This window comes from Beta vulgaris, chromosome 3, assembly GCF_026745355.1.
Source record: "Beta vulgaris subsp. vulgaris cultivar EL10 chromosome 3, EL10.2, whole genome shotgun sequence".
Taxonomy (NCBI): domain Eukaryota; kingdom Viridiplantae; phylum Streptophyta; class Magnoliopsida; order Caryophyllales; family Amaranthaceae; genus Beta; species Beta vulgaris.
The window spans coordinates 25,703,218-25,712,716 of NC_079204.1; the positions used below are offsets into that span (position 1 = coordinate 25,703,218).

Below are 9,499 nucleotides of genomic sequence, written 5' to 3' on the forward strand. Positions count from 1 at the left end.
TGTCTTGTATCCACATCTATCATGTAAACTCCTGAAATTTTATAATACATGACCATATAAATTCTTTACAAATTCAACAATTTTTTTTCTGTGAAAATAACATACACCCACATGAAAAAAACCTCATGTTTTCACAAATACTCCAACAGAATTATAGAAAATTCAAAATTTTAGCAAACCCATATCAAAATTTGAATTTTTTTTAGTGGGAAGAGAGAGATTCCCTTCAACACTATGAAGAATTTTCTTGACTTTTCGTTTGCAACCTTCACACTTTTTTATTTTAGTTGTTAAATGAAAGAATAAGAAAATTAACTGAAACGATAATATAAGTAACTGAAAACTAAGTCGCTTTCATTTAGAACTTATTCTATTTCATATACGTAAGTTTTGTTTTCAGTTAGAATAAAACACGTAAATGAAACAATAAGATAAGTAACTGAACTTAAAAGACATCGAACTGAAATAAAAAAGATCAACTGAAAAAAATTGAAACCAACTGAACAAAAATTGAAACCAATTGAAAAAAATTTGAAACCAACTGAATAAAAATTGAAACCAACTGAAAAAAATTTAAAACCAACTGAAAAAATTTGAAACCAACTGAAAAAAATTGAAACCAACTGAAAGTCGTTCGACCAATTGGGCTATGTTTAGTTCACCTGAAAAAATTGGGCTATATTTAGTTCACCTGAAATTTTCTGATCTGAACTTATCTGATCTGAACTTATTTTTTCAGATCTGATCTGATCTGAACTTATTTTTTCTGATTACAAGATCTTATCTTTTAAATTTTTCTCAATATATAAGAAAAAATATAGTCATGTGGGGTCTTGTTTGATTCGTCTCAATGAGTACTTTATTAATATTCAATTATTATAATTTTTACTAATATGTAATGAAAGATATTATGATTTTTAAATATAACCATGATCTGAACTGATCTGATCTGAACTTATTTTTTTTGATATGATCTGATCTGATCTGATTAGATCTGAAATAAGCAAAAATAAGGTTAATTGAACATAGCCCACATATTATATTCAGACGCGTCTGACCCAATACCTTCTCATAGTTAAATACCATGCTATAATGTGTAATGTGTTCGCCACATGGCCTTTTCTCTTAATATTTCGGGTGCTTCATATCACTTATACAATTCGGTTTATAGTAAACCAAACACAAACGTCACAAGTAATTTAAGAAAGGCCAATTAGTAGATTATGGACCAAGGTGTAGGATGAGAATCCTACACCAGATCCAAAACGCAAGGCAATAAGAATGAAACACACCATTCAATATGCAAAAAAGTAATTGATTTGACAGCTAATGTACATTCCCATTACATCCAGTGTACATGTCAAAAATACAAAAAGTAACTGATTTGACATTTACTGTTCACCATTTAATAACTGATTTGATGTCCCCCATATACTGTTCACCACTTCTTTTGTTTTCCACACTCAACCTCCTTGTACATTCTTGGCTTCGTGGTTGTTCATTAACAAAATGAAAATGTACAATGACAGCCCCCAGCTGAAAGTAACCCAATTCCTGAAGCTGATGTCAAGTGAGTAATTTGCAATCTTTGTACACTGGGTGTATTGATGTTTGTTCACTAATGAAATTCACTATGTACAATTACAGTCTCATACCGAAATTCACCACTTCTCTCTTTTCCACACTCAACCTCCTTGTACATCCTTGGCTTCATGGTTGTTCATTAATAAAAATCAAAATGTACAATGACAACCCCCAGCTGAAAGTAACCCAATTCATGAAGTTTATGTCAACTGAGTAATTTGCAACCTTTGTACACTGAGTGTGTTGATGTTTGTTCAGTAATGAAATTCAATATGTACAATTACAGTCCCATACCGAAATATGTCAAGTGAGTAATTTCCATTCTTTGTACACTGGTGTGTTTGATGTTTGTTCACTAATGAAATTCAATATGTCAATTACAATCTCATACCGAAATTCAATAAAATCACAATGTACATTGATGGTCATTGCTTTGATCACTGAAAATCCCTAAATGTACACTCGTAGATTATTGTACACCAAACCATATGCATTTGTATATTAAATAAATTATTTCACGTGATGAGAGAGAAAGAGCTGATCCACTTTCAAAAATATTGCCAAAAGTCAGCCACATGGGAAAGGTGTAGGATGCTCATCCTACACCTCGGTGCAGGATCTAATTTGCGAAGAAAGGCAGCCCCAATTCTCACCTCACATGTGGGCCTATTATCAACATCAACTTTTTTTTTACATCCAGAAACTGTACAAGAAGGAAAATTAATTGAAAGAAATTTTATGGACCCAGCACCATTGAGCCAACTGATGAGCCGGCGTGACTTGTGCCTTATTTAACTTTACTAATGCACACCATGTAAATAAAGTTGTTGTGTTTCTGATAAGCTGAATTGCGTGTTTGATCATTACGTCCAAGTTTGTGCCCGAACTCAACATTTGCACAATTTGAGCTGCATCTGTGTGGAGTTTTACCCACGAATTTTTTTTGTCCTTTACCCATAGAAGAGCTCTGAGATAAGCAATAGCCTCTGTAAGTAGAGCGGAATCATCAAAAAAGCATGTGCCCTGATGAATTGCAGTTGGCCATAAGGACTTGAAATAACCCACGCAGCTCCTTCCATCTTTGTAATCTGGTCCCATGCCCTTGAAGGAATATGTCCTTAGACATTCCGGCAATTACTAAATATAAATAGGAATGTTATTATGAAGATAATAAAGTTAATTATTTTAGTGATCATATTTTCTTACTAGAAAATAAATATGATTGGGCCTAAAAACTAAAATCGATTAATCGTATGAGGTCACACAATGTAACATAAGTTTGACAAATTAATCCATATCCAGTTAGGATTAGGATTAGGCCGGTCCAAATGGGAATAGGAGGAGAATTAGTTCTCCTAACTAGCCTATGACTCTTCTATTATATATAGAATATAATATTAGGGTTTAGGTAATCAATTGATTGATCAGTTTCTTTTCACTCGAGAGAGAAAGTGAAAACCTAGATCTATTCCCTCTAAATCGACGCCTATACCATCAAAAGCAAGAGAATTTATACTCTTCCGTTCTAGAAAACGTTGGTGTTCAACTGCTGCTCGTGGACTGATTAGACGAGCAACACTTGGGGCTCTTGGATCTTCAAATCTTGCATACAACATGAAAATCATGCTACAAAGGTTTGATATTTAATCTCTATTGAATGATTCATGTGTTTGATTATGTCTGTGATCCTATGGTAGATGTTAGGAAATTGTTTCCTGAAATTTCGCTATTTGAATTTACAAATTTCTACAGTGTTATTAGTTTTAACTAATTCATATTATTCATATGATCAGGTAATTGTATGCAAAGTTATTATTTTTATTCAATTAAGGGATGATTTATTTATGGCTTGAATTTGCATAATTAATAATTGATATTAATTAATTGGAAATTATAAATAATTGATTTATTTGTGATTTATGGTCAAATAATTTTATAAATGTTAGAATTTTTTATACCATGGTTCAAATAAGTTTTTTAATTCACTCTAAAATTTTCGGAATTTTATAAATATATTTGTTAGATTTAAAATTATTTAATGTTTAATTTGATTAATTATTGATAATTTGTTAACAATTATTGATTTTTAATTATTTAAATAAATCTAATATTCATCACCCACAAAGATCTAAATATTATGATAGCTGGAAATAATTTTCGGATTTTTCCATAAATTTTCGAAATTTAATAATATTATTAATGAATTATGGTAAAATTTTATGTTTAGTTTTATTATTCGTAAATTTTAAAGATAAAAATTAAAATATTTGATTTTATTTCTTATTATAATTCAGTAGATCACCCTAAAAATAATTATCAAAATTTTCATATTTTATTTGTTAATTTTCTAAATTTTTTGTATAAAATTTTGTTTTTATCTTATCTTGAATTCTTGTTAGATTTAATGTTGAAAGGATATTTTTCGTTCAAATCTAATCTCAACAACCTTTAAAATTTGTTTAACATTTGTTGATAAATTCAAAATTTCTGCCATAATTTTTCAGATTTTATAACCTAATTAATCTCCTAAATTTTTAATTAATTTTTAAATGAAAATAACTTTAATTTAAATTGTAATTGTTACAAAAATTATAAGGAGGGTGGTGCCACGGTGGTTGGCGGAGGAAAGAACCAGAATTTGGGTCCGCGAGTTAAGACTTGGGTCGCCGGCGAAGGGCGCGACGCGCGTAGATGGAGAAGAGCAACCAGCAGCGCACGTTTGACGTGCGTGGCTGCTGGCATGTGCTGGTGGCTGTAGGCTGGTCGGTAAATTCCGTCGTGACTATCGGTGTCAGCAAAATAGGGTGTTGTGCTAGTGTGTGTGATGCGCTGGTTATTTCAGCAAGCTTCTCGTGTAATATGTTTCATAGTGCTGCAAGTTTTGGTTGTTGACTGGCTGCTTTGTGCTGCTGGTTAACGGTCAAAAGGTCAACTTTAAAAAAAAAAAAATATTTTAAGGAAATTCTAATTTTCTAAAATTGAACATAAATCCAAAAGTTTTCTATTTTGCAAATTTGTGAATAATAATGATTATTGTCTATTCAAATAAGCAATTGAATGGAAATAATAAAGTATCCTGAATAATTTCTAACTTAAATTTGATAAGTTTTATAATTATTATGAAAAGTTTTATTTGCTTATTAATTGTTAATAAGTACATAGTTTGTGTTTATTTTATTTTGATGTTATAAATGCGTGGATGTTTATTATAATATGTGTGATATTATATTTTGCATATTATGACTAGTATATGGCCCAAATTAGGATAGTAAATACGATCTAGGAATCATTATATTTGAATGTAAATCAAATACGATCTTTGAATCATTTGTATTTTTTGTAACTTTACATTTTTCTTATTTATTGTTATTTCCCTAGGAACACTACAAGGGGGGGGGGGTGAATTGTAGGTGTAGAAATAAATGTAACTTTTTGCGGAAATTAAAACTTAAACGAATAAACAAGCTAAAGGAACACAAGGGATTTTTACGAGGAAAAACTTCTTGGGCCCAACAAGAAGAAACAACCTCGACCACTAGGGATTTTAAACTCAACACTTTCACTAATTAGGCCAAACAACTTTGTTACAACCTAAATCTAACTCGAGCCACACCTTGAGTTCCTAAATTCAAGTTCCTGAGCCACTGTTCCCTTAACAGCAGTTCCTCTCAACTTCACTCGAAGTTTTCTCACACATACAAGCTTCACTCAAAGCCTCTCTCTTACAGAACATCACTCAAAGTTCCCTTACCCTAAAAACCAAAATACAATTGATCGAAATAAGCTTAGTGGAATTAGAGTAAGAAGGCAAAGAACAAATGCCTATTATGAGAGAATGAAGGCACTGACACTTAATTAGTTAAACTCACTTAATTACTTAGTCAGACACAATTTGGAACTTATCTAGACTTCTATATTTATAGTGTTAATCATGAAGAACGTGGATTAAAACTAGAGTACATGTTTAGTCCATTAACCCATGATGTTCCTTCCCCTAAGGAACACGTTTCACATCATGTCCCATGATCCCATGAACTATAAATGAACGTGGATATATTTCAGCCATTACTCCTAAGTAATAGGAGTTCCTTGAGCTTTATCCGAAAATCAGTTTTTATAAAAACACTTTTTATCTTTAAAACTGAATTTTTAATCTTTAAGAAAATAATACTACCTCTGTTTTTATTTAGTTGCAACGTTTTGACTTTCACACTTGTCAATGTACAATTTCAAATCGTTTTATCTCTAATTGTATATAAGTAAAAATTATAAAAATTTGATATTATGAAAGCTTACATCGAAACGAATGAAACAAGACCCCACATGACTATATTTTGTTTAACATATAAATCAATAAATGTGGTCAAATAAGAGAACATGAATAATGCAATTTGTCAAACGTTGCAACTAAAAGAGAACGGAGGTAGTATCTTTTAAATAAAATCTTTCTAACAACCGGATATTTATTTTCTTAATTTTCCGAAAAATAAAATCTTTTCTAAAACAGATTTTCTTTTTAAAACTGATTTTATCATTTGAAATTAGAAATAACTAATTTCCTATAATTAGGCATGACTTACTCATATATTTAACCGTTATATGTTACACGCCTAAGTCTAGTTCCTTTATTAATCAGTTCCTTTAACATATTCTAAGTGCCACTTAGTTTGTTCCTTACAAAGGAACAAACTCTCATTCTCAAATAACTGCCACAGTTCCTTACCATTCTTTCTTTGTTCCTTTACATTGGAACTAGAAAATAAAACGCCTAGCTTCTATTTTCTTGATCCAATGCTTGCTCCAGTATCAACATAGAAATTCTTTACTTAGCCTTTGAAATCCTCTCTTGACTTCTTCATTGACTTCGTATTCTCCCAGTTCCTTGCATTGATACCTTTAACACCATACACTTAAATAATTCATTAGTTCACTACTTAGTTTGTTCCTTTGTTTCTTTGTCATTATCAAAACTAGGGTTCAACAATTTCCCCCTTTTTGATGATGACAACAAAGGTACAAACTAAGGAAAATAACAAATAATATAAGTGAATGAAATAAAAACATAAAGAAGAAAATGAAAAATAAAACACAATTATGTGAGTAACTGAATTTTGATTTTTCATTTACCTTAACCTATTTTTGATTTTTCATTTACCTTATCCATTTTTTAATTTTTTTCAATTTTTCAAGTTTATGTACAGTTTGTTCCTTAAATCTTTTCCCCCTTTGTCATCCTCAAAAAGAATAGACTCTGCATGATTGATGAATTGATTTAACACCTTAAGACCAATATACAAGCACCATTATGGTTAAGTTAGAAGTTCAAAGAGTAAACTTGCTCAAACATCAATCACATAATACTAGCCATTCCAAGGAAGAAATTATGCAAATCATTTAGAAACATAGACATAATAGCAAAAGTCATTGATTATATAGCACTTGTTCCATAACAAAACAAAGAAAGAAAAGAAAAAGGAAAACAAAAGTTGTGTTCCTTGATAAAGAAACAGGAACAACAAACAAAAAAACTAAGAAAGGGAAGGGGAATGGTGTTCCTCTACAACTTCTTCTTCAACCACATCCTCAATTTTTCATCACCACCCCATGTGAGTCAACCTGTTCCTTCAGCTCCTCCAAGGCACGAGCCATAGAGTCCATCTTCTTTTTGCGCAACCACGTATCACTCAAGTTCTTCATAAGACTTACATAGTATCAGTTTTGGCATCCAAAGTCCAATGAAGATGATTATAAATTTTATCATATGTTGTGCAGGAAGCAGACTTCATTAACCCAGTTAGATCATCCGGAGTTCCTGTTCCTTACCTTGGAACTTGAGGCAAGATGGGGGATTTGTGAAGGAACTGGAGGGTTTGAGTGGAAGGTCATCTGTTCCGGAATGGAAACAGAAGGTGAAGGGTGATAAATGGGAGGAAGAAATGGTGGTGTGGGTGGAAGAGTTGTGGAGGTGGAAGCAAAAGGATTTGGCCTTTTATTTCATCCTTCAACTGCTCAAAACTGAAGGAACAGAGAAGGATAGAAGGTGAAATGGAGGGTATTTTGTGAAAGGAACAGAGAGTTTGGGAGATGTGGTGGAGTAGGTTCCTTGAGAGTGAGGGTACCTGTTCCTCATTATCCGAAAGGACTAAGGAGAGTCCTGTTGGAAGGAACAGGAACTGGAGCAATTTTTACGAGTGCTCTTCTCACTCTCAAGGAACAGAGGTTTAGGCTTATGGCAATGTGTTTGCGCCTCTTAGGTTTCGGTTCCTCCGGTTAGGAACAGGGTTATCCAAATATACATCATTATCTTCTTCTAAGTCAGTTTAGGCAGTTTTCTTTTCCTGAGGAACTGGAAGCCATTCTCCTTGAATGAGAACACCTTCTTGGACAGACAAGCCAAGTCCATTTAGGGTCTTCTCATTCAAGATGTTCCCTTGTTTGATCCTATGTGGTCCAACCGTAAGTCTTACTTCAAAGTGATGAAGTAAAGAAGTTATCAAGGCACCGTACCCAATACACAATGTTCTCAATACAGTGAGTTAAATGTTGAATGAAGAGGGAAGGGAAATTGATTTGTATGTGGTGGTCCAAGCAAAACATGTAACACATATCCAAGAGACCCACTTCATTCCTCTTTTCAGTTCGAGGAATGAGTGCTCTCCAAACCAATTAAAAGCTACTTTGTGAAGGGGAGAGAGTAGGTTATGGTTAAGTTTGTTTTGGCCAGCGTTCCTCCAAAATATTCTAAGATTTTGTCTTGAGGAAAATTCGGAAAGGAAACAGTTCCTTTCCTTTAAAATACAAATCAGTTCCTTTGCAAGGAACTTCCCATACTTTGCTAAAGTGCTTGATTAAACCTTATTTTCTTCCTCTAACTCAGTTGTGCAAGTTCCATTAGTATTAACAAATTTGCACAAATCATCCATAGCTAGAGGAACAAGAGCATTATTAAAGGCGAATTCAAACAAGAATTCCATGCCTTGTTCCTTTAGAATGGAGTTAATTCTAAAATCTTACTTTATTGCCCATTCTAAATCGACGCAAAAAGCCCAAACATACCTAGATTCACTTCGTTCGACCCTTTTCTTGGAAGACGAAGAAACAGTTCCTTTGGAAGGAACAGGTGATTTCTTCTTCTTCCCCCTGAGATTGTTCCGGGGTTTCTTCTTCATCGTCTTCCCCAATAATTTTTTCCGCATCTCCTTCTAGGAGATTCTAATTGCTGTTCCTCTATGGGGTTTTCTTGAATTATGTCGGTTTCAAGGGTTTTGTTGGAGATGAAGAATTTCCATTTTTGAAGTGTCGTGTTTTTTGATGTGGGAAAAGGGAGTTTCTTGAAGTTTTTGCCATGATTTGTGAAGGTTTGGAGGTTTTTATGGAGTATCAAAGGGTGTGATGAGGTTTCGGTATGGTGAAGATGAAGTTGAGAGGAACACGGTTTCTTAGTGAATTAAGAAGGAAGTTTTGCATGTAATAGTAATTATGACACGCGGGAAAGAAATAAAGCAAAAAATAAAAATAAAAAGAAAAAGAAAACGAAAGAAATAAAAGAACCAAGATTTAATTAAACTGGTTCCCCTTATTTTTGGGATTTTTCGGATTTTTCGGATTTTTATGAATTTTAATTTTTGAAAGAAAATAAATGCTAAGGAACTTGTGCTATAGGAACAACTAATGCTACATATCAATTTCCTTCATATCATGCATGTTTCTTAACCTTAGGAACAATAAGGGGAGTATTATGTGACATTTGTGAGTTGTTTAATTTCTTTGATTCATGTTTATGTTTGCAACATTCCAATTTGCAATGGTCTTAGGCAATTAAACACAATTATTTTTAGCACACAAAGTCACTCAAATTGATTCAAACATGGGGGAATGACATAGGAACAATCACTTAATTTTTATTAACCTAACT

The 9,499-nt window shown here is 32.6% G+C and overlaps 1 protein-coding gene across 2 annotated transcripts in view; it reads left to right on the top strand.

Annotated features, from left to right (window-relative positions):
* The window catches only part of LOC104884620 (wall-associated receptor kinase 5), a 14,540-nt gene extending 14,468 nt beyond the window's left edge, over window positions 1-72 (top strand). For both annotated transcript variants that reach the window (XM_010669306.4, XM_010669305.4), the window contains one exon: window positions 1-72. This exon is cut by the window's left edge and continues 1,350 nt beyond it. The gene's annotated coding sequence lies outside the window, so the exon portion shown is untranslated.
* The last annotated feature ends 9,427 nt before the right edge of the window (window positions 73-9,499 follow it).